This window comes from Mustela nivalis (assembly GCF_964662115.1).
Source record: "Mustela nivalis genome assembly, chromosome: 1".
Lineage (NCBI taxonomy): Eukaryota > Metazoa > Chordata > Mammalia > Carnivora > Mustelidae > Mustela > Mustela nivalis.
In genome coordinates, this window is record NC_139020.1 from 200,362,470 (window position 1) to 200,386,173 (window position 23,704).

The 23,704-nt window shown below is 54.0% G+C and overlaps 1 protein-coding gene and 2 long non-coding RNA genes across 3 annotated transcripts in view; 1 reads left to right on the forward strand and 2 right to left on the reverse strand.

Annotated features, from left to right (window-relative positions):
* Positions 1–23,704, reverse strand: part of LIMD1 (LIM domain containing 1) — a 64,346-nt gene that overhangs the window by 37,353 nt on the left and 3,289 nt on the right. The window lies entirely within an intron of this gene.
* On the reverse strand, positions 14,094–18,355 carry LOC309851021. The gene is made up of 2 exons (XR_014304590.1): positions 18,261–18,355; positions 14,094–18,209 (listed from the first exon to the last, which is right to left on the reverse strand). It is a non-coding gene; the product is annotated as an uncharacterized lncRNA (long non-coding RNA).
* On the forward strand, positions 19,330–22,614 carry LOC309851026. Its single transcript, XR_014304592.1, has 2 exons — positions 19,330–21,947; positions 21,994–22,614. It is a non-coding gene; the product is annotated as an uncharacterized lncRNA (long non-coding RNA).

Sequence of the window (23,704 nt, forward strand, 5' to 3'; positions counted from 1 at the left end):
ATTTTTTAAAGATTTTATTTATTTGAGAGGGACAGAGATAATGAGACAGAGCATGAGTGGGGAGGAGGGGGAGAAGCAGGCTTCCCTCTGAGCAGGGAGCCTGACACGGGGCTCGATCCCAGGACCCTGAGATCATGACCTGAGCCAGAGGCAGACGCTTAACTGACTGAGCCATCCAGGTTCCTCTACTATTATTTTTTCAGGATAAAATCCATGAACAGTGAAATGCACAAATGATGTCTACCATCTGATGGGTTTGGACAGACGACCTAGGAAATGCAAAAACAGAGCAAGAAAGAATATTTCCAGCACCCTAGCAAATTCCCCAGTGCCCTCACCTTCCGTTTTCAACACATGTGATAATGAAGGAAAACACTGTCTCCAAAAACATCCACTCTCAGGCACTGGCAAGGCACTCACTAGACCATCCTGAGATCCATGTCCAAAAACACCCATTCCAAGCCCCTAGACTGGCCTGACTCCAGATCCCCACAACAGTCAACAAAGCTCTCTTTGGGCAGTAACCGAAGTACAAAGGAGACCATCCCCAGACTGGACAGGATGTCCGAGAAAGAGAATTCTAACTCTGCCCGGGAATAGGCAAGGAAACCACCCCCGAGGCAATTATCACCTCTTCCCTGTCGATCACCACCGTGGCCTCTTGGCTTAACCCATTGTAACTATGTGAGATGTGAGCAGCAGAGACCAGAGGGGCCGGGAGACCCCGCGGGGTGGGCAGCCCTTTCACCTGTCCACAGGGCAGATGTGGGAAGAGGGCCAGCCTTCTGGACGGGGCCCCAAAGAGGAAAGGCCCGATGCATCTCGGAGTCCGTGGGATGCTGCCAACTCACCATGAGGACGTGGACTCCTGTTGGTTGGGTCTGGGGAGTAAAGTCAGACCCCTCTCCCGTTCCCACTCGGAAAGCGAGTGGCAGGATGACAGCATCACCAAGGGGACAAGGACAAGTGCACGGGCCTCTCGGGGTTTCCCGTGTCTTTATCGCGGTTCCACAGGCCTGCCTCCCCACCCCCCCACCCCCAGAGGCTTCTCCTCTGGTTTCCTCTCCACCTGAGGGGCTCTGACCTACTGACTTCTGCCTCCCCCTGCCCCGACTCTGACTCCTGCAGCCCACGTCCTCCAGGCTGCTGACCCCCTTTCCCGCCTCTCCGACCATCCAGCACGGGCACAAAGCGAGGAAGGAAGCCGCTGGTGCTTGCAGCCGTCGGTCACGCAGCGAGGAAGAGCCCGTGAGAAGCCAAGTAGGTGGGAAGGTATTTCATCCCTGGGCCTTGTGGTACATGCACAGGAAGGTACTAAACAGGCAGGAAATAGGTCTAGTCTTCCTTTGGTCGGAAAAAATGAAAAAAAAAAAAAAAAAAAAAGGAAATGTCATATTCTCGGGAATAACGTACCTACCCAACCTCATGATGGGAGTTTCCATCCAGTGAAGGACTTGTTGGATAAACGCGTTTTATTCACAATCTAGAAAGGCCCTGTAACTGACAGACACACAGCCAGTAGGTCTGGGAGACGGAATTCGAGCCCAGGTTCCAACCTAAAGGTCCTGTTCTTCCTATTGGGTTGGCAGCTGTGGTGATTCCCACCACACTCTGGGGGTGTCCTTTCTCACATTCAATACACCCCCTGCTTGCAGATTTGAACCTAAGCCCAGCCCTGCCCCAGAGCGCCCACCAACCACCCCGGCCCACCTCCCCTTCTGCCCTGTCCCCGGCACACAGCACTGTCTTCCCACCTGGGACCCCAGCTACAGGGCTTTCCCCCACACAGACCCTCACTCGGCCCCTCCTGCCCTCCCAGCCCACAAAGGCTTCTCTGTCACTCGCTCGGAACCAGGCTCCCTCTAGATTGCCGGGGACGGTGAGCGATGTGACTGCCCTCGGGGAACGGTCACCCAAGGATGTGGGAAACTAGAATCTGCCCCCTGTGATAGGAGCGCTGACCAGTGTCACCGGCAGACCTGCCCTGGGAGTTCACTAAGTGCCCAGGGCTCGTGACCTAAGAAATATATCCACTGGTCTCTGTCCCCAGTTCCTTCTAGTACTTGGTCTTTGACCCCAGTTCCTGACACAGAGCTCCTAAATCCCTTGGAATTTCCTGGTGATGGGAGCATCCCGGATGGCGGCTGGTTGCTGGGAAGACCAACCCATGATTCGAAGCTTAGAACTTCCTCCCCCACCCCCATCCTTCCCAGAGGGGAGAACGGCTGGAAAGCAAGTTAATGATCCATCATGTCTACATGAAGCTGCCAGAAAAATCCCCAAAGCATGGGGTTTGGACAGCTTCTGAAAGGGCCCATGCGTCCACGTGCCGGGAGAGTGCCCATCCCCTTACTCCACCGGGCAGAAGCTCCCACGCTTGGGACCCGCCCAGACCTCACCCCATGCACCCCTGCTTCCTGCTGGTTCTTCTGGATCCTTTAGCACAGGCCTTATTATAAAATAATGATTTTATATAGTTCCCTGTTTCCCTGAGTTCCGTGAGCTGTTCTAGTGATGGTCGAGCTCGAGGAGGAAACCATGGGGACTTGTGATGGGAGCTGCCGTGACGGCAGTTTTGTGGGACGGAGCCTGGTCTGCGAGGGCTGTGCCACCCACGGGTCAAGAGAGTCAGAACTGAATGGGGTCTCGGGACAGCCCACTGGTGGCGGTAGGAAAGCCTGCACATCTGGTGTCAGGGCACCACGAGTGTGAGTAGTAGCAGGTCCGGGAAAGAGAAGACAGAGTCCTCGCCAGGCAGGGCTCAGCAAGAAGGCGACTCAACCCCTTCGCTTTCATGTGGCCCCTTAGCTGTAGGATTTTAGAGAAATGCCCAACAGCGGAAAAGAAGAAAAATGTCATCCATGTTACTCTTATCATCTGAGCTCACAAACCAGGAAGAAAGTAAGGGGAAGAAGGAATTACAGGTTTAGAAGAGAGGGACATGCATTTCTCTCCCCTGCAGTTAGACCCACTGCCTGAAATCTATTCTCCAAACCATAGCCAGCATGACCTCTTGGAAAACAGCTTTAAGGAGATATAAGTCACATAGGGTAAACATCACACATTTAAAGTGTACAGTTTGGGGACGCCTGGGTGGCTCAGTCAGTTGAGCCTCTGCCTTCGGCTCAGGTCATGATCTCAGGATCCTGGGATCGAAGTCCCTGCATCAGGCTCCCTGCTCGATGGGAAGTCTGCTTCTCCCTCGCCCACTGCCCCTCCCCCTGCCTGTGCCCATTCGCTCTCCGACAAACAAATAAAATCTAATTAAAAAGTTTAAAAGAATAAAGTGTACAATTTGATAACTTTGACAGCTCTAGAAACCTACGAAGTCACTGCCACACTCAAGACAGTGAACACACCCGCCATCCCCCAAGATTCTCCCCCACTGTGTGCCTTTTGCACGTCCTCCTGCCTCCATTCCTCAGGCAACCACTGATCTGCTTTCTGGGATCACAGACGAGTCTGTGTTTTCTAGAGGTTATATAAATATGCACGCTCTTCGGTCCGGCTTCTTCTTGCTGCACGTAGGAAGTGTTCATTCCTTGCCATGGCTGCGTAGTGTCCCGTGTCTGTCCAAACACATCACAACGCGTTTTTCTGCTGCCCTGTGGATGGACGGCTGAGATGTTTCCAGGGTGGGACCGTGACAAGTAAACGCAGCGACTCATGCACAAGGGTGCGTACAGAAATGTGTTTCCTTTCTTCTCGGGGCAAGACCTAGGGGCTGAACGGCTGGGTCTTACAGTAAGTATACGTTTAACTTTCTAAGAAGATGCCCGACTGATTCCCGGAGAAATTCAACATCGTACAGCCCCGCCGGCAGTTTACCAGACTTCTAATTTCTCCGCATCCTTCCCAGTGCTTGGAATGACAGTCTGTTTAATTTTATCCATTCTACAAGGGCCACAGTGACATCTCCTTGGGATTTTAATTTTCTTTTTCCAGTGATGAACGATGTTATGGCCTGAGCAACTTCTCATGTGTTAATTTACTGTCTCTATCGTCTCTAGGGAAGGGAAGGGGCTGTTCAGATCTTTTGTCTGGTTTTTTTTTTTTTTTTTTTTGGTTAAGCTATGAGAATTACTTTTATTCTTTTAAAAGATGTATTTATTTAAAGGGGGGAGGGGCAGAGGGAGAGGAAGAGAGAGAATCTCGAGCAGACTCCATGTTGAGCACAGAGACAGACGCGGGGCTCGATCCCATGACCCTGAGATCACAACCTGAGCTGAAATCAGGAATCGGACACCCAGCTGATGGAGCCACCCAGGCACCCTGAGAATTACTTTTGTAACAGGGATACAAGTGCTTTTCTCAGATGCATGCTTTGTAAAGAATTTGCTAGAGTCCTACTCACTCCAGCTGCTTTATCTCCTCGGACTGTCAGCTGCATCTGAACACAACAGGAGTCCAGCGGGCTCTGCCTCAACTTCCCTGTGTCACAGCCTGGACTCTGTCTCAAGGCAGCACATGGCAGCCAACCACGGGGCCTGCCTCACTTGCTTCCTGTCTCTCAAAAATCACCATTCTGTGTTGACTGATGTCCAGTGTCCTGAGAACCTTTGGTCTAAACACTTGGTCTGGTTTTGGTTCGTTGGTGGTTTTTTTTTGTTTTTTTTTTTTTTTTTTTTTGGGTCGTCTCAGGAAGGAGGTTATCCAGCCCTGTGACTCTATCTTTAGAATGGTGGAGCACAATTTAGATGTGTTTCTTCCTTTAATAACAGACCCACAGAACATCATTATAATCACTTCACAGGCAAAGAAACAGATGTTCAATGATTAAAAAGAATGCCCAAAGTCGGGATAAGTAGACACTGGGTCCTCTCTAGTTCACACACTGCATTTATTTATTTTTTCAAAAGATTTATTTATTTATTAGACAGAGCAAGAGAGCACAAGTAGGAGGAGCAGTAGCAGGAGAGGGAGAAGCAGGCAGGCTCCCCGCTGAGCAGGGAGCCTGATGCGGGGCTTGATCCCAGGACCCTGAGATCATGACCTGAGCCGAAGGCAGACGTTTAACCTACTGAGCCTCCCAGGCGTCCCCACACACTGCATTTATAAGAGGGATTAAAAGAGTAAAGAGTAAAGAGGCAGAAAAGGTCCAAGGGCTCCAAGTTTCATGTTTTCACATGTTGGGGCACCAGCAAATCCACAAATAAAGCTCGCTGGGCGGGGGGGAAGGGGGACAAGCACAGCCCTTTCTTGGCTGCAACTCTGAGGCAGAGGCCAAACCCACCCCTCCCGACCAGAGACGCGGCCTGGGGTCCTGGGCACGATGAGACCTCAGCAGAAAATGTACCTGTGCCCGGGGCCTCTGCTTCCCAGGATGACTACAGGAGCTTGGGGAACTGGGGCGGGGGCGGGGGTTAGGGGCAGGTGAGGGCGGGTGTTTTGAAAGATCTTTGGACTTGGTGGGGACTTCTTTCTACCATGACATTTATCATTTTGGTTGGCTTCCTTCTGGCACTTCCATTAACAGAAATGATTTGTCAGAACCGTTTGAAGATCACATTAAAACTGAGCAGAAGAGGGGGCACCTGGGTGGCTCAGTGGGTTAAGCCTCTGCCTCCGGCTCAGGTCATGATCTCAGGGTCCTGGGATCGAGTCCCGCATCAGGCTCTCTGCTCAGCGGCAAGCCTGCTTCCCCTTCTCTCTCTGCCTGTCTCTCTGGCTACTTGTGATCTCTCTCTCTGTCAAATAAAAAAAAACAAAACTGAGCAGAAGGGAGTGATTTCCTGTATATTCCTGCCCCCTCCATGTGCACTGCCTCCCCCCGCCATCAGCATCCCCCACCAGAGGGCTACATGTCTTCCAACGGATGAACCCACATTCACACACCATCACCCAGAGTCCGTAACTTACATGAGCTGCTGAACACCCAGTGGGTTTGCACAAATGTGTCTGACCCGTCTCCATCATCACAACAGCACACGGAAAGTTTCACTGCCCTCAAAATCCTCCGTGCTCCCCCCCGCTCATCCCTCCCTCCCTCCCCCAACCCCTGGCAACTGCTAATCTTCTTAGTGTCTCCATCGTTTTGCCTTTTCCAGAACGTCATGGAAGTGGCATCGTACGGTACGTGGCCTTTTCGGATTGACATGCCTTGCTCGGTAATATGCATTTAAGGTCCCCCCACGTCTTGTCACAGCTGGATGGCTCATTCCTCTTTAGCGGCGCTGGGTAAGACGCCACTGTCTGGACAGACCACCGTTTATGTGTCCGTTCCCCTCCTGAAGGACATCTGGCTTGCTCCAAGCTTGGGCAATTACGAAGAAAGCTGCTATAAATACATTGGTGCAGACGTGTTTTCAGTTCTTCTGGATAAACACCACAGCGCAACATTGCCGGGATGTATGGGAAGAGTATGTTGCATTTTGAAAAAAAAAAAAAAAAAAAAAACTGTCCAAATGCCTTCCAAAGTGACCATCTGGGATTCTTTTAAAAATCATAATATTCCCACAGGAAAGGGCAAGGACTAGGGACACTTTCCTGTTTTAAATGATGTACGGCGGGACGCCGAGAGCCACCAAGGACTGTTTGAGTGCCTCGTCCACCTGTCTTTGATGGCTTGTGGCCCAGGTGGGTCTCGCGGTTTATGTCTCCTCTTACCTAACAGGACGATGAGCTCGAGGAGGGCGGAGACCCGGTAGCTTCTGGCTCTGGCAGCCCCACAGACCGAAGGAACACAGGGGAGGTCCCGGACAAGGACTGGATGCATCCGAAAGGCAGAGTCCAGGGAGGGGAGGGTGGTGCAGGTTGGGGAAAAGGTAAGAAAGCCAGAGGCAGGTGCACAGCTAGGATGATCAATGTGGCTGCAAGGAGCCAGCTGGGCTGGACACGAGGAAACTCCCAACGGGGCCCCTGGGACATGGGAGGCGACAGGAAGTACAGTCCTGAACGAGGAGGTGTGTGTGGCGCTGGAGAGGAAGGACAGGGAAACACAGACACACGTCCCGTCATGCACCGCAGGCAGCAGGCCAGACTCATGGGGGGACCCTCCCCAGGCTTTGCAGGAGGGGCCAGGTTTCCTGCTGGGAGAGCCTCCGAGTCCGGAGGACCCCTGTGGCTCACACCTCCTGGGGCCACTTCCAGGCAGAACCTCCTGGAAGACAGAGCCCCTACCTTAACCCTTGACGGGCTCCTTCAAGGTTGATCCCTGTCATCCAGGAGGCTGGGGGAAGAGGGAGAGGCACGGCCTCTGGCACTGGTCCAGAGCTTTCTATGGTCTTCCAGGTGCTAAGAAGAAATACTGGGTACCAGGCGGAACACAACTAACATGGATGGTCATGTCCTGAAGAAGCCAGAACAGGGAGAATGGGCCTTAATAAAGGAGCTTTTCAATTCACCGGAAGCGGACAAAAAGCCAGGAACTGGACATTTGATGATTACTGTTCTTACCACGGCCTGCTAAGGGCCCGGTGACGGACAGCTCATGTCACCTCTCTGTGCAGAGCTGTGGTTCGCAAAGTGCTTTAGAGAGAAAGAAACTTTTCTCAAATCAATCAATCAGTCAATCAGTGAAACCTCAAATCCATAGAACAGAGGAAAGGTAAAGCTCTCTGGCCTCAGTGGGACTGAACCGGCTCTCACTATGACCCCGGGCATTCCCCACCCCCCCGCACCCTCCCAAGCTCCAGGAAAACTACTGGAGAACCAGTAACACAGTATTACTGATCAAATGCAGACACACCTCGCCGGGGCCATGTTCCACGTGAAATCAGTTATCCCAAATTGGGATTAAACGATCTCCCAGGCACCCAGAGCCAAAAAGCAACTTTGGGTTAAGGTCACAGCCCCTTCCCCACTCCCTTGCAAAGGCTGGATTGACGAACAGGGAGGCCAGAAAGCAGCCTCAGCGTGAAGCTTGGAGATGACAGGACTCCTGCCTCCTTCCCGCGGATGGCTGGGCAGCCAACCCTGCAGCCCTCCTTTGGCCAAACACACAGCCAACCCGGGTGACGACCCAGGGGGTACCTCTGGTTGGTATGATAAGGTTTGAAATAAGAAGGCTCCATCAGACTAGCCCACGGGGCCCTGCAACCTTCCCCGGCCTCCACCCCCTTAACACCAGCTCTGGTCTGGGCCTTGCCCCATCCCGGTGCCTGCTCTTCTCTCCATGAGGAGGGTGGCCGCCCCCACCCCACAGTGGCCACCCCAGGGCATCCTTTCTACTCCGCCCCGACACCACACACCACATGGGATCGCACATCCAGGACCCCCCTACTGTGCCGCAAAGGGATCAAGGCAGGGGCCAGGGCAGGCAGTCAAGCTTGGGAGTTGGCTGGGAGGGGGCAGTCTCCGTGGGGCACAGGTGAACGAGTTATGCTGGCCACAGGTTGAACAAGGCTTTTCCTTGGCCGAAGGCTGCAGCCTGTGGACCCTGGTGGCTCTGGGAGTTAACAGGTTCTGCAAAAGGGGCCAAGCGTTCGGGGCAGAGCTGGACCAATGACCCCAGCAAGAGTCTTCCTCCTGGCTCCACGGAAGTTCACAACCCCCACCCCCGGAGGCCGTGGGTGCTGGGCCCCCTGACCCCCCACCATGCCGATGGTCATTCTCCACCACCACCTCCAGAGACTCTGGTTCCAATCTGGGGATGCGGCCAGTGCACCTCAGATGGATCTAAGGGGCAGCCAAGGTCAAGAGCTGTGGGTGTAGATAACACAACCAGCATCCTCCTACCTGCCTCTGCCCTCTCTCCCATGCACCTGAAGCTCCAGCGCCAAGGGGAGAACCTCTCCCCAAGCCACAAAGGAAGTATTTAAGGCCATTCTGGGTTACGGGGTCATTACGCCAGCCTGCTTTCTTCACTCTGAAAGCTGCTCGAAACCAATGATGGCTTCACTTCCATTGCGGTGGGGAAGGAAGTTTCCGCCTCAATTTCCTAATCCCTGCAGGCTAGAGCTTGCCTTGCCACGCTGCCCATGGGTTCCAGGCGGCCCCAGGGCACTCCCGTTCTTGGGCCTCAACCCTTCCCTGCCCTCCACTCCCCACAGGAACACAGAGTTCAAGGGGCCCCTGAGCAGGGCCTGCACCCCCGCCCGGCTCGGCAGCACCCCGCCCTGCGCCTCTAGGCTCCCCCTCCTCCATCCTTCCCCCACTGCCCGTCTCCACCCCCCACCACTGGCACCCTTCCCAGATCCGATCAGCCGAGGAAACAGTCTTCCCCCTTGCCAGGAGCCACGTGCAACATGGGATACCACACGTCACTGGCCCTCAGGCAAAGACGAGGAACAATGACAGTGTCACGGAGGTGCAGCTCGCGGAGCTGGTGCAAGCCTAAATGTGGACAAGGCTTCGGGACAGCGGTGTGGCACCACGTGGCAAAAGCCCTAAAAAACTTTCACACCACCTAACCCAGTAATTTTTTTTTAAGAATTTATTTATTTATTTGATAGACAAAGATCACAAGTAAGCAGAGAGGCAGGCAGAGAGAGAGAGAGAGAGAGAAAGAGGAGGAAGCAGGCTCCCCACTGAGCAGAGAGCCTGATTAGGGGCTTGATCCCAGGACCCTAAGATCATGACCTGAGCTGAAGGCAGAGGCTTAACCCACTGAGCTACCCAGGCACCCCATGACCCAGTAATTTAACAGGATTTTTCCTAAGCAAAAAAATCAAAGATGCGGCCCCAAATGGGTGCGCACAGAGGCGGTGAGTAGATTGGCGCCTGCCTAGGACTGGGGGAGAAGAAGCAGGGAGCGTCTGCCAGTGGGGGAGGTCTCGCTTTTGGGGGGTGAGAAAGATATTCTAAAATCACATACTGGGCTGGGGGGCACCTGGGTGACTCAGCCTGCTAAGTGTCTGCCTTCAGCTCAAGTCACGATCTCAGTGTTCTGAGGTCGAGCCCTACAATAGTCTCTCTGCTCTGCAAGGAGTCAGCTTCCCCCCTGCCTCTGTGATCTTTCTTGCTCGCTCTCTCTCAAAGTAAATAAATAAAATCTTTAGAAATAAATAATAAAACATTTTTATAGACATATACAGGATAAACATATATACATGTACAGTATACATTTGGCGGCTACACCACCAAATTGTATACTCTCAAAGGATGGGCTATGGTGTGTGAATTACCTCTCAACAGAGCTGGCACAAAAAACAAAAATGTTCACACAAATATTATTAGAACACTAAAGTATGCAATACAGAAAACAAGGTAGACACCCACATGCAGAGGCAAAGCTAAACAGGGACAGGTCCTGTTTTGTTTCCATGGGACTGGTCCGGCGACTGACTAAGTCCGATCCTAAGGAAGCCTGCTTGCTGGCTGGACAGAGGGAAGACTGGCTCACCACCAGAAGCGACCTACACTCTGGCCGCCCCTGGGCAGGGAGCTCCCTCCTGCGGCGGGCTCCCCGGAGGAGCGAAGAGGGCTTTGTCCGGAGGGTCCGGAGAAAAGCTTCCTGTGGCCCCCAGCTCTCCACTCTGATTCTCTAAGGACTACATAAAATTGGACTCTGGCTGGCCTTCAAAAAAAATCACGCCGGTGGGCTGACATAAAGCCTCCCAGTGGGTACCAGAAACTGAACAGAAGTAGCAATTCCAACAAGCAGCTGAAGGAGGAATAGGTTCACTGGCTGGCTTCTGAGCGTGGTGTTCGGGCATCCCAAGGGGCCCTCCACCAGGACAACTCCTGCCAAAGACTCGATTCTCCAACAAAGTTCACACTCGTTCACTCAGATACTTAAAAATAAACTATCTGGGGCGCCTGGGTAGCTCAGTCGGTTAAGCGTCTGCCTCCGATCGATGATCGATGATCCCGGAGTCCCAGGATGGAGCCCCTCATTGGGCTCCCTGTTCAGTGGGAAGCCTGCTTCTCCCTCTCCCTCTGCCCCTCTCCCAGGCTGTTCTCTCTCTCCTACACATAAAGAAGTAAATAAAAATCTTTTAAAAAATGAAATATCTGTGTGTGCAAGAACGAAAGCCTATCTCAACAGTGACCACCCCTAGTCAGAATGACGGGCCCCTTCTATCATGATTTCTGTTTGTTCAGAGTTTCTGACTTTCCCACAGTTAGTTGTGCTTAAGTTTTTAGAAATGGCAAAAACCACAGAAGTGTTCTGTGTTCGTGAAAGCTGGGGGTGGAGGATCAAAGCCTTGTGAGCATTAAAAGAAGGGATGAGGGCGCCGGGGTGGCTCAGTGGTTGAGCCTCTGCCTTGGGCTCGGGTCATGATCTCAGGGTCCTGGGATCGAGCCCCGCATCGGGCTCTCTGCTCAGCGGGGAGCCTGCTTCTCCCTCTCTCTCTGCCTGCCTCTCTGCCTACTTGTGATCTCTGTGTGTCAAATAAATAATTTTTAAAAAAAAGATTATTAACCATACCTTTAGGGAAAAAAAAGGGATGAAAATCACTGTATTTCAACAGAAGAAGCTGGTAGGGTGTCAGTCAAGTGACACCAGGTCAGAAGGTCAGAGAGGAGCTGGTTTAGAAAGTCACCCATGGGGCAGAGCCCAAAAGAAACCTGTGACACAGCCGGTCAAGAACCACAGAAGGGCTCTCACACACGGCTTGTGGCAGAGGGAGGGGGTTGTTACAGGGCAGGGCGCTTCTGGAAAGCTTGTTGGCAGCTGCTGAAATGCTAAATATCCTCCTGTTGTATGGTCCAGCAATTCCACTCCTGGGCATCTACCCGGGAGAAGTGGGTAGAGCAGATCTCCACACAAACGATCCCAGCCCAGCAGACTTATTATTCAGCCCCCGAGCCAAAGAACCCAAACATTCCTCCGCAGGGAAATGGAAAAACCAACTGCGCACTTGTGGAATGGAATACTCCTTCGCAGTGCAAAAAGGACAGACATGGAACACACACAGCAAGAGAGGTGAACGTCACAATCTCTGAGTGAACTATTCCAGACAAAAGAGATCTACAGTCAAGTCTCGATATTCACTATGTACAAGGCTCCACAAAGTCACTGCAAATACCGGATTAGCGAATAGTGAACCTTGCTCCCAGAGGAAATATAGGGTTAGGTTCCTGCCAGCCTCTGGGCACAACCTTTTCATCAACTAATCAGTACATAACCTTGTTTTATCTGTGCTTCTGCTGAAAGACACCTGATGTAATATGCATTGTTGATTTCATTAAGGTTGAACTCAGGGCCCACAGCACCAGGACTCTGCGCCTGAAGGAAGCTTATCTAGCACAGGTTAGATAAGCATGACAGTGCCCATGAGGCACATCGTGCAGCCTCCTTGAACTCAGGAATACCAGGCAGCACTGCACTTGGGGAACATTCCGAACATAAAATTCACCGACAAAGAGCCCAAGAATGCGAAAAACACGGCACTAAAGAGACGGCAAGGAAGACGCATGTTTACAGGATGAGGCCCAAAACAAGCAGGCAGAGCACGGCCCCGCTCACCCTCAGCTGGGATTGTGTGTGGGGCCACACCTCTGTGCGAGTCCTCAGATAACTGCCAGAAAGCCACGAGTGAATTTCGGGGTTCCAAATAAATTTTAGCAAATAGGCAAATTCGCAAATGCGGAATCCGTGAATAATGAGGATCGGCTATAGGTGAACACCGTATAAATACGTGTATATTGTGTTTTAGGACAGGTAAAACTAATAAATGATGAAAAAGTCAGAATAGTGTTGGGGAGGGGTGGACACTGACTAGAAGAGGCACGAGGGAGCTTCCCAGGGTTGGAACTCTTCTAGATCTAGACAGGAGCACCCGTTACATGGGTGCGAGCATTTTAGTGTAAACCCCATCCCACAGCACATTTCAGGGAATGTAAGTGCAATTTTTAAAAAACACAGCTGCAAATTCCTTGACACATCTTCCAACCAGAGGTGGGGGGAATGCGCCATGAATAGGGGAGGGCTTGGCACTCTTTGACCAAGGGAGCATAGCAGAAGTGACACCCAGTCACTTCTACGGCGGGGTCAGAAAAGGCCATGCAGCAGAAGAGCCCTGGGCCTGCCCCTGAGTATCCAGTGCAGAGGTGGAAACCCCACAGAGTGCACAGCTGGGCTGAGGCCCTGCTGGTTTACTCCACATCGGTTCCTTTCTTCCTGCCCCCCCCCACCCCGCCCTGCTTCCTTTGCTCTCTGGCTGTAAACTCGGGCAGGGCTGCTGCTCCCCACACCCACACCTCAGGCATGGGTGACTCTGCGGGGTGGTGGCCAGGGGCCACGGGCAGAGGAGGAATGATTGGCTCTGAAAATGGCCTGACCTCCGAGGCCAGCCACCAAAGGGCCTCTGTCTCAGCCCCACCACCAGAGAGGAAGGCGTCAGCCATGCTAGAAGAGGCCGCAGACAATCAGTCCTTTGGAGGCTGCCTGGAAGGCCACCCAACTTGGCCACTCTCCCCAGGCCAAGGTAAGGCCTCCAGAGCCCAGCCAGAGGGGCAGGGTGTGGGCCCATGCTGGCCGGGGCCCAGCAGAGCCCAATCCCAATCCCAGAGGGCCTCTCCCACCTCTCTTGCCAGAAACACTGTCTTTCCTTTCTCTCAGACTCAGTGTGTTACAAAGGTCTTGGAAAACTGGCTCAGCTACCGCCACCACCACCTCGGACCCCAAAGTACCTTCTTCCTCCATCAGAAAAGACCCACTTCAGGGGCTGTGAGAGCCGTCTTGGCCCCTCCTACAATGGGCGTATGGCCTCAGTGGGCTCGTTTCAGGGGCTGGCAACGGAACATATTACAATCTTCCTGTTTAAGCATTTGTGGATCAGAACAGCCCCACTGGGCGTGGCCTTCAGATGGGACAACGTAAAGATGCTTTCATATTTGGAAGCAAACAATAATATTAAGTGCCTGCCCAGCCAGCAGTCCGCACAGGCCATACTCCAAATGCTTTAGGAAGCACAGCGGGTACGGACAAAAAAAGCGCAGGCTGCCTGTAAGTTTCTATTTTCAAGTAGCCACACTTAAAGAGCAAAAATAGGTGAAAGTGGGGTGCCTGGGTAGTTCAGTCAGTTAAGCGTCTGCCTTCGGCTCAGGTCATGATGCCAGGGTTCTGGGATCGAGTCCTGCCTTGAACCCTCCGCTCAGCGCGGAGTCTGTTCCTCCCTCTGCCTGCCTCTCTGCCTCCTTGTGTGCTCGCTTGCTCTCTGTCAAATAGATAAATAAAATCCTTTTTAAAAAATGGGTGAAACTGATTTTAAAGGTACAATTTACTTAGCCCAGCACGTCCCAAGTATTCTTGTTTAAACACAGAATCGACGTAAAAATGTTAACGAGCTACTTTACATTTCTTTTCCCACACCACATCTTCAGATCCCCAGACTGTACCTCACACTTGGAGCACATCTCATTCGGACCAGCCACGAGTCCAAGTGCTTGGCTAATGCCTGCGGCTAGCAGCTCTCCAACTCACGGGCACAGATCTCTGCTAACTAATTTAGTCTTCACAATGGCCATGTCCACATTTTCCTGATGGGGAAACTGAGGCACGAGACTGTCGAGGTGTCTGCCCAGGGTAGATCCAAAGCCTCCACGCAGTTCCTCAAATTCTACTTTAGTAGAATATGAACATCTTCTCGGCTAGGAACACGTCTACCAGCAGGTCTCCCTGCTTCCGTCCCAGCTTCCCCAGGACTTTGGTCCCTGGAGCTCTGCAAAGCTTCCGCCCAGACAAACCCCAGCATCCAACCTCTTCCAGCCCCTCCAGCCCCCAGAAGGCTACCCGAAGCAACTTCCAGCCCGGTGGGAGAATTCATCGGAGTCCCTCCTGGTCAGGGTGAGGTTATGAGGTTACCCTGGTGCTCCTGCCGGCCTAGAACTCTCCAGCACCTGCGTGGGAGGTGTGGACCGGCACTGGAGTGCATGCCCACCCTAGTGGTAATCTCCACACGCAAAGCCCCAGCCCTCGGGAGGGACTTGGGGACCGTCCCCATCCTCCTGTTGGCCACGGGGTTCACTCGCTCATTCGACGAGCACTGTGGGCCGGGCACTGCCTGGGGCCTTGAGACACAGTAATGAACAGAACGGACACCCCACTCTGAGGGAGCCCACATCCCAGCAGAGGAAGGAAGCTCCGCCGATCCTAATCCCGTCTCCTGTGTACAGTAGCTGTTCCATAATGACTGCAACCGAAGGAGTGTGTTCTCTGTGCTTGGAACTGGATGTGGTGATGGACAGAGGTGAGTGAAGGGTCTGGGGTAGAGCTGGGGTGAGGGGCAGGTGACCCCTACGGGGTCACACCCACAACCCCCGCTTCAGGATTCCAGAGCTCTGTGTATCTAAGCAAGACAGAAACTACCCAGGTTTTATTTCTTCATTTTCCTTATTTAAGTGGGGCTTTTTATATAGCTTAAGGGGTTTTCCCTCCCCAAAATGTCATTTTGGCTTCGTGATTGAGACGGAGGACGACAAGCATTATTAGGAGCAGGGAGGTATTTCAGAGTCACCCTAGTTGGGGACAGTGCTCTCACAGGTTCCTCCGGAGGCTCGCAGCCCAGGGAAGGGAAGAGAATTATATCGAGCTCAGGACGTCTAGTGCCCACGAGGTGAGGAATCCAAGGGCAAAAGAACCAAAGCAGGATGCCCAAGCTGGCACAGGCAGGCCGGCCTCCCGCTGTCCTGTCCCCAGCATGTTTACAGTGACGGGACTTCTGTCAGTAAACGCCCCAGGGGTGCGGCACGGACAGCCATCAGCTAGGCTGCCCCCAAGTCCATCTTTCTAAATTTAGTACCTCCCTGCCTCGTCAGGAAGCAAGGCAAGCCACCATAGGGGAGACAGGAACAGGACAGGTGACATTTCAGCCATGCAAAAGCTCCACCCCTAAGCCCTGGGCGAGCTGGGGCCATCCCATCGGCAGATGGGCCACAGCTGGGCTCCACCCTGCTGGGAGGGAGGCTGAGGCTTGGAACAAAAGCCAAGCTGCTACTACTACCAGAGGGCCTCCAGTCAGCAAGAGGCAAGCGTGCTACTCTCTCAGCACGCCAGAATGACCACTGCGTGCTGTCGGGCCCAGAGCCTGCTGTGACGTGAGCTCACCCCCAGACTCAGGGCCCACATTGTAAGAGGAGTGCCCTGTCCACTCGTCCTCAAATTACCAGGGTCAGCCGAAGGGCAGCTACACACTGAACTCAAGGCCCTTCCTCTCCAGTGACAGATGGCCTCAGAGCAGGCTTCCAGAACTTTCTATAGACCGCAAATGCATGTGTGGGGGAGAGAGGCCCTAGGTCCCTGACAGGCTCCCAAAAGACTTCCAGTAACCGGGAGTAACCAGTCCTCGCTCTCCTGGGACACGCAGAGTTGAGTCACAGACCGAGAAAGAGGAGGAAGGAACTTGGCCAAGTCTCAACTCGTGGCTCTCAAAGCTTAAAAATAGCCTGGCCGCCGACCCTGAAGTATTCCCTTTGAGACACTCCAGCAGAAAGTCTCCAGCCTTCCAACGTGACCCTGATGTTCCGTGTCCAGCTGGTTTCCCTGGGAGGGGACAAATGAAAAACAAAACCTGGAGCCGATATAAATATTTGCTGGCAAGTACCATCCTGCCGTTGACGCGCCCTGGGAATTCTGGAGGCCTGTTCTGTTGTCGGGTAAGGTTTCTGTTCGCTTTGCCGGATGGACTCTAAGCGTCGTGTCGTCCCATGTTTGGTTCTAAGCATCCCTGCCCAGTCCTAGGGTTGACACTGATCCTCAGACCGAGGCATCCAGGCACACCCCTACCCTGGCCCACAACACTCGGGGGTGTCATAAGCTCCCTGAAAGCAAGACGTGCTGGTCCTAACCGACACCTCACAGAGAAACACAAGTCAGCGGGTCCCAGGGGTCATGGGCAGTCAAGGTCACTGCATGGCCTCGGTGTCCTTCTGAGCCTCGTGGTTCCATCTCGGGCCGGCAGGGAGGGGCTGGTGCGGGCACGGCTCCTCCAGCCAGCCCAGGTGCCCCTCCATGCCCTGCCTCCCTCCACCACAGAAGGGGAAGACCTCAGCCCTGACCGACTCGGGGCTGCATTTCCCCCCGAAAGTTCTCCTTATCAGAAAGCCATTGCACTCCCAGGAGCGGACAGGCAGCACCACGGGGTTGTCAAGGCCTCAGATTCAGCCAAGCTCCTTGATTAATGTGTCCGGCAGGTTACTTAACTTCTGTGTACCTCAGCTGGCCCGCCTACGAAATGGGCCTAGCATAATGGGCTTATTGGAAGGACTGAATAAGCCAATGGCATGTGATGATTAAAAAAGTGGCCAGTGGGGGCGCCTGGATGGCTCAGTGGGTTAAAGCCTCTGCCTTCGGCTCAGGTCATGGTCCCAGGGTCCTGGGATGGAGCCCCGCATTGGGCTCTCTGCTCTGCCTGCTTCCTCCTCTCTCTCTGCCTGCCTCTCTGCCTGCTTGTGATCTCTCTCTGTCAAATAAATAAATAAAATCTTAAAAAAAAAAAAAAAGTGGCCAGTGCACAGCGACACACTTTAGCACCACTGTTTCAGAGCCATAACGGCAGCTACAAATCCCACCCTCGTCTCCCTTCACGTCCCAACAGAAGCCCCTCCATTCCTCCAACAGACATCCTCCAAGCACCTGCTGTGTGGGCCCCGGACGGGGCCAGGCCCTGAGGTCACTGTCCAGTGTCCACGGACCCAGCACCACCAAGGCCATCACGGGAGTCCACGGAGGAATCCTGGGGCACACGAGGGAAAACAAGGCCAGCAAGCCCCGTGGCCGATGCAACCCGCTGTCCCCCCAACTTGACCCCACGTGTCATTAGAACGAGAGCCTCCAAAAGGCCTCCAGGGTGGGTGACAGACGTAACATCCTGCGTGTGATGTTTTCCTAGAGCTCTCTCCTTTCCTCATCCTGCTTTCCTTAGACACCCTCTGCAGAGCCCCGTGGGTGACCTCTGGCTGAGTCGCTGCTTCTACGTCTGGCCAGAGAGCCACGAACACACATATGACGCATCCTGATTCACGGCGGGCTCTGGCTCTGCTCTGGAAACTTCCTGCAGGAAACCACCACACTGATTGTCCTCAGGATGGTAGCACGTCAGTGATTCATGGCTCTTGGTTTAACGGTATGTATTTTCCAGATACCTAAAGTCAAGATGATGACCGTTTGCAACAGACAACGTAACTGTAACTAAAAATACAAACTTGGGCTTCACCTCCGTAGACGTCCGGGAGAGGGGGGGGAAGGCCAGGCCGTCCAGCCCCCGCCGCCTTTCCGGGCTCTCACCGCTACTGACATGGATGCTCCCCCATCCCTGGGTTCCTCAGTCAGCTAACAGCCAGGCCTCCGATGGGACCCAGAGCCACAGACACAGCGCTTGGGGCTGGGATAAGCCCTCAGAGGAAGAACAGCTTGCCCACCGCCATGCCTGGGCCTCCTGGTGGGATCAGGCCCAGAACACCTGGTTTCCTCGTGTCCCAGGTGGCAGTCATAAGTCAAAAGACATAAAGAAGGGGCGCCTGGGTGGCTCAGTGGGTTAAGCCACTGCCTTCAGCTCAGGTCATGATCTCAGAGTCCTGAGATCGAGTCCCACATCGGGCTCTCTGCTCAGCAGGGAGCCTGCTTCCCTCTCTCTCTCTCTCTGCCTGCCTCTCCATCTACTTGTGATTTCTCTCTGTCAAATAAATAAATAAAATCTTTAAAAAAAAAAAAAAAGACATAAAGAAGGGGCACTGGGGCGGCTCAGTCAGTTAAGCATCCAACTCTTAGTTTCGGCTCAGGTCATGAGCTCAGGATCGTGGGATCGAGCCCTGCGTAGGGCTTCGTGCTCCGCTGGGAGTCAGCTTGGGATTCTCTCTCCCTCTGTCTCTCCCGCTCATGTTCTCATTCTTGCTCTCTTGTTCTCTCTCTCTCTCTAAAATATAGATAAATACATCTTAAAAAAAAAAAAAAAGGTGTAAAGAGATATGTTCGTTTTTAACCCTCTGGCAAGAAACTGTCCTGTCAGAAGATCAGCTTCCTGGCGTGGATTATGAATAGAAAAAAACAAGGCATTCTTTCCTGGTCACAGAGGAATAGAGCCGAAACATACTGTCCCGAGGAGGCAGGACGGCAGAGAGGCAGCGTGATGGGACCTGGCCGATGCCGTGGGAACCTGACGTCGGGTTCCAGCTGAAGAACCCCCCTTTCCGGGTGTGGGGTCACAGGGGCAGGCACATTCTAGGTGAGCCAGAAGGACGCTGGCTGGGGAAGGGCCAAGACAAGGAGCCTGGGCAGCTGGGTGGGGGGTGGGGGCAGTTCCCAGAGCTGGGGGCCCAGCAGGGAGGCTGGCGTGACGGAGGGCCGTGAGCTCAGCGTGGCTCCCTGGCCACAGCGAGGGAAACGCGGGGTCACCGCCAGCCACGTCTGTGCCTCCAGCGGGTGACACGGGCACGTTCATGTTGCGGGCACCCACGATAGACATATCCTGTACCTCCCTAGAAAAGTAAACACGATATGCCTTCCTGATTTTGAGAAGGAGATTTCTAAAAGACTGGGGGTGTCTCTCTGTCCCAGGACTGAGGGGGTGGATAGGCAGAACCAGGGTCTTGGGTGGCATTTACGAGAGTTACCAGAGGCTCAGAAATTCACTTCCACATCAATGAAAGCCGGGCTTCAGGTAGGTCCACACTGTGGCCCTGAGTCTCTGGAAGGAACCTAAGCGCCCAGGGAACCACGCTTGGTCCTGAGCCAGATGCTTCTTGTACCTTCACTTCTACTTCAGCCCCTGGTTTGGCTTTACTGAAATGCCTGATATTTAGTGGGGATGGGGGGGGGGGGTGTCACAGGGACCTCTAGGGTACATGCCGGCCTCTTGTCCTGGAATTCTGGGGAGGAAGGCTACCCTATTACAGGATTGCCAGGAAGAGCACTCTGGAATCACCCCCAATTTTTCATCCGGGGCTAGAGGTAAGCCCCACATTTCAAGCATCTGCTGCTCATGAAGTCAGACAGGGCGTGCTTCAAAGGGTATTAGGACCATCCGTGTGCCGCCCGAGGTCTGCGAGACTGTCTGCTGCAAAGGAGCAGCTAGCACAGTTACACAGTCCTGGTCTGGATGGCGGCGAACGAACCTCGTGGCTTCTAGTCATAAGACATCAAGTGTGACGGGCTCCCTGGCCCCCGGCAGGGGCGGGGCCATTCCCGGGCAGAGTCACACCTGTTTACTGGTTCCCAAGCACAGGCGGGTCTGCGGCTACAACCGGAAGGCCCATGGGAAACAGGAAAACTAAGGACAGAGGCAGCCTCTTCTCTCTGTGCAGGGTGGGGAGGAGCCTGCCCACCCACTTACCGGGTGAGGGAGACCCCCCCAGCCAACCTCTTCTGGCCTCTCCACCCCTGATGCCTGACCACATCCGGCAGAGCTGCCTCCACTTCAGACTCAGGACCTGGTACCCTCCCGGGGGGCGTTACAAGTGACGGATCCCCAGGCTCACAGCCCGGAGGGAAGGCACAGGTCCTCCAGGCTCAAAGCCCACGACACCCCCATGGTGGCTGCGTGCAGAGTGAAACCGGAGGGACAAACAGAGCGACAGACCAGCGGGTCCCCTATGGGAAGTGCCAGAGCCCACCTGGTGTGATACACCACTACCCATGTAGACCCGTGTGGTCTTGAGCAAGTCATGGGCCTCAGTTTCTCCACCAGGAACAGAGTACTGGCATTTAACTGTGAAGGGTAACGCAGGCCACATCCCCAAAGCCTAGTGCGCCACCGGCCCTAAACAGACGGTGGCCAGGATCGGTCACGGAGCCCAAAGGTCACTCCTAAAGGGGTCTTATCTGCCTGAGGACAGGAGGGGGACGGGGGGCGGCCTGTGGCAGCCACTTTGAGGTGGGGGCCTCGCCCGTCCTTCCCTCGGGCTCTGCCCCAGCTGCACGGGGCTACCTCGGCCAAGGTTGAGGCCACAGGGCGGCCCACACTTAATGACCAACCTGGCGGGGGGGGGGCAGCGTGAAGGCCTGGATAGCTCCCCTGAACTCAGGACGCTTCTGAAGGGCTTCTGCAGCTCTGTGCTCCCTGTGGGGTGGGCCCAGGCCTGTGCGGCCTGCACTGCAGCTGGAGCCCTCCTCCCCAGGGCTCCCCCTTGGGAGCCCCCTACACGCTCCAATGTCTGAATCTGCTTCCCGGGAAACCCAGGCCGTCACAGGTGGCTTCTTTGTATCCTTTTTCCTTCAGAAAGGAGGCGGGAACCCCTGTGGGGAAGACAGTGGATGGAGGAAAAGGCCAGGAAAGAGTCAACAAAAGCACGGTGACCTCTTCCCTTCCTCTGCAGTGTAAACAGTGGTGTTAAAGCAGGAGCTGCACAGGGCACTGGGCAAAGCAGCAACCCTCACCAAGCAGCATCAAGAATCTGTCCTGGTCTCTTTCCTCACAGGCACAAAGACACAAAGAGGCCACAGAGGAGGAACAGCGAAGAAAAGGGAGGCAGGGGGAGAAGGAGCCCCTGGGACCACAAGGTACCAACCCCACAAAGATGGCCAAGGAAAGTGCCAGAAGCATCCTTGGAGACAAGCAAGTCAGTTACCGGAAACTGAGGTGTCTTCAGACCTAAGGGTCCTCAAAGGCAAGAGCAGGGATCCAGGAGCTCTTCCCACAGTGGAAACACCTACAGGGACACCTCCGTTCGCCCCAGGAAGGGGCCCACGTAACCAGCCCAAACATCACCTTTGCTTGGCTCCCGGCTAGACCTATATCAACCCTGATGGTCATGGTTACCTTACCCTGCCTCTCGCAGCAAGAGCCCTGTAGCCATTAGATACTCTTCTATTTGGAAGTAAAATCTCCTCCTAATTCAAGAAACGCAGGCTGTTGGGCATACACGGTCTCTCAAAGAACACCAGATCTAGGGAAGGGAAGACCTCCGTGTGCGGAGCCCCTCAGTAAGGCCGGACGCTTCGCACCACAGATGGGTGGGGGGAGACCTAGAAACAGGAGGTCCCCCAGCAGGGTGAGGCCAAGTTGACCACCAGAGGCTCCGATGAGAGACCTCCTCCTTGGCCACACAGCCGGCCACAGAAGTGCCAATAGAGACTTGGCCACCAAAGCAGGTGCGAGGCAGGCACTCTCCTGTGTGCGGGGCAGGTGATCCCCTGTGTGTGGGGCAGGTGATCCCCTGTGTGTGGGGCAGGTGCTCTCCTGTGTGCGGGGCAGCGCGGGCCCCGGACCAACTCTGCAGACAGCAACTAGAAAGGGCACCCCGTTCCATGGCAGAGGCAAAGAGCAGGTGGATGGCATGGAGTGTGAAGACTCACACGCACACACATACACACACACACGTACTTATATTCATCACACCCAGGGCACTGGATGAGGAGCCCAGGCTTCAGGAAGGACACTCACTGTTCACTGCTCAGGTTTTGTGACTATGTGTGTGTGTGTGTGTGTGTGTGTGTGGTCTTTGGAGTTTTCTATACAAGAAGGTCATGCATAGGCAAAAATTAAATATGACTCCATTTACATGATCTACCCAGAACGGGTAAATCCACAGAGACAGAGCACATATGGTGGCTTCCAGAGGTTTCCAGAATGAGGAAGAATGGGGAGCAACTGCTTTTTATGGGTATGAGGTTTCCTTTCGGGGTGACAAAAATGTTTTGAGACTATTAGAGTTGGTGTTTGTAAAACACTGAATGTACTAAATGCCACTGAACTGTTTACTTTAAAATGGCTAATTGCATGGTGTGGGATGTTCATCTCAATTAAAAATAAAAACCAAATCCACAAAAACAAAATAAATACAGATACGAAACAGCTTTCTGCATCTGTGCTTGGGAGGCAGCATGGCGGTGCTGGTTAAGGGCATGGGTACAGTGTCTGAACTGGGGGGCTCCAATCCACAGCTATGCCCAGCACCCCACCTGCGAGGGGTGATCTGACTTCCCCAGGCTTTATCGTCCTAGTCGATGAAACAGGTCTAATGACAGAACCTGCTTCCCAGGGTTGTTGCAACTAGTAAATTAAATGGTAGAAAGTAATTGCCCAGCGTGGGACCAGGTGCAGACCGGCCCCAGGGCCTTTGCCCCTACTGTCTGTCCACCCAGAACGCCTTCCCCCAGGGCAGATGCTGCCTCCCCCAGGCTTTTCCTCCAATGCCACCTTCCTGATGGGGCGATCCCTGACCCCCTGACTTAAAACCCAAAACCTCTCTGCCAACACCCGCCCGGAGGCTCCACCCCCTCCTCCACCTCTATCTCTCCCCAGGATTTGATTATTTATCTGGTCCACCTGCCGTCTCCTTCCACTGCCCTGTCTGTCCTGTTCTCTGTGTGTGCCAAGGCCTTGAACAGGGCACAGAGCCCAAGGCAGGTGCTCAATAAACACATGTTGAATGACTGGTGTTAGCAAACACCCCCGCCCCGATCCCCTGTGTGAGCCTGCCTCCCGGACAGAGGAAAACGGCTGTTTCGTTGTTTAATCAGCCCAGAATTAAAAATTAAGCACCAGTTTGCAGTTAAAAGTCACAATATTTCCAGTAAGCGTTATTCGCCAAGGGGGAACATCTGCAAAGGGAAAGAGACAGAGAGCAGCCAGATGGTGTCGTATGCTCAGAAACATAAGCCAACGAAGTCACCCCAACCTCCGAGCGCCCTTTGTGCCATAAGAGCTGGTCCCATGAGGCTTCGGAAGGATATGACCACCGTGTGGCCATGCTCACCCAGGACCCCGTCCCTCCTAGCCTCTCAGGCCATAGCCTTTCGCAGAGAACTGACAGCCGTTAAGGGCTTCCCCAGCCCTGCCCTCCTCCAGGGGGGCCTAGCGGACACCCTCCTGGGACTCAGCTTCCCAAGGGCGTCAGGCCTCAAAGTGGGGAGATCGTGTCCCCAATTCTCCAGAGTTCA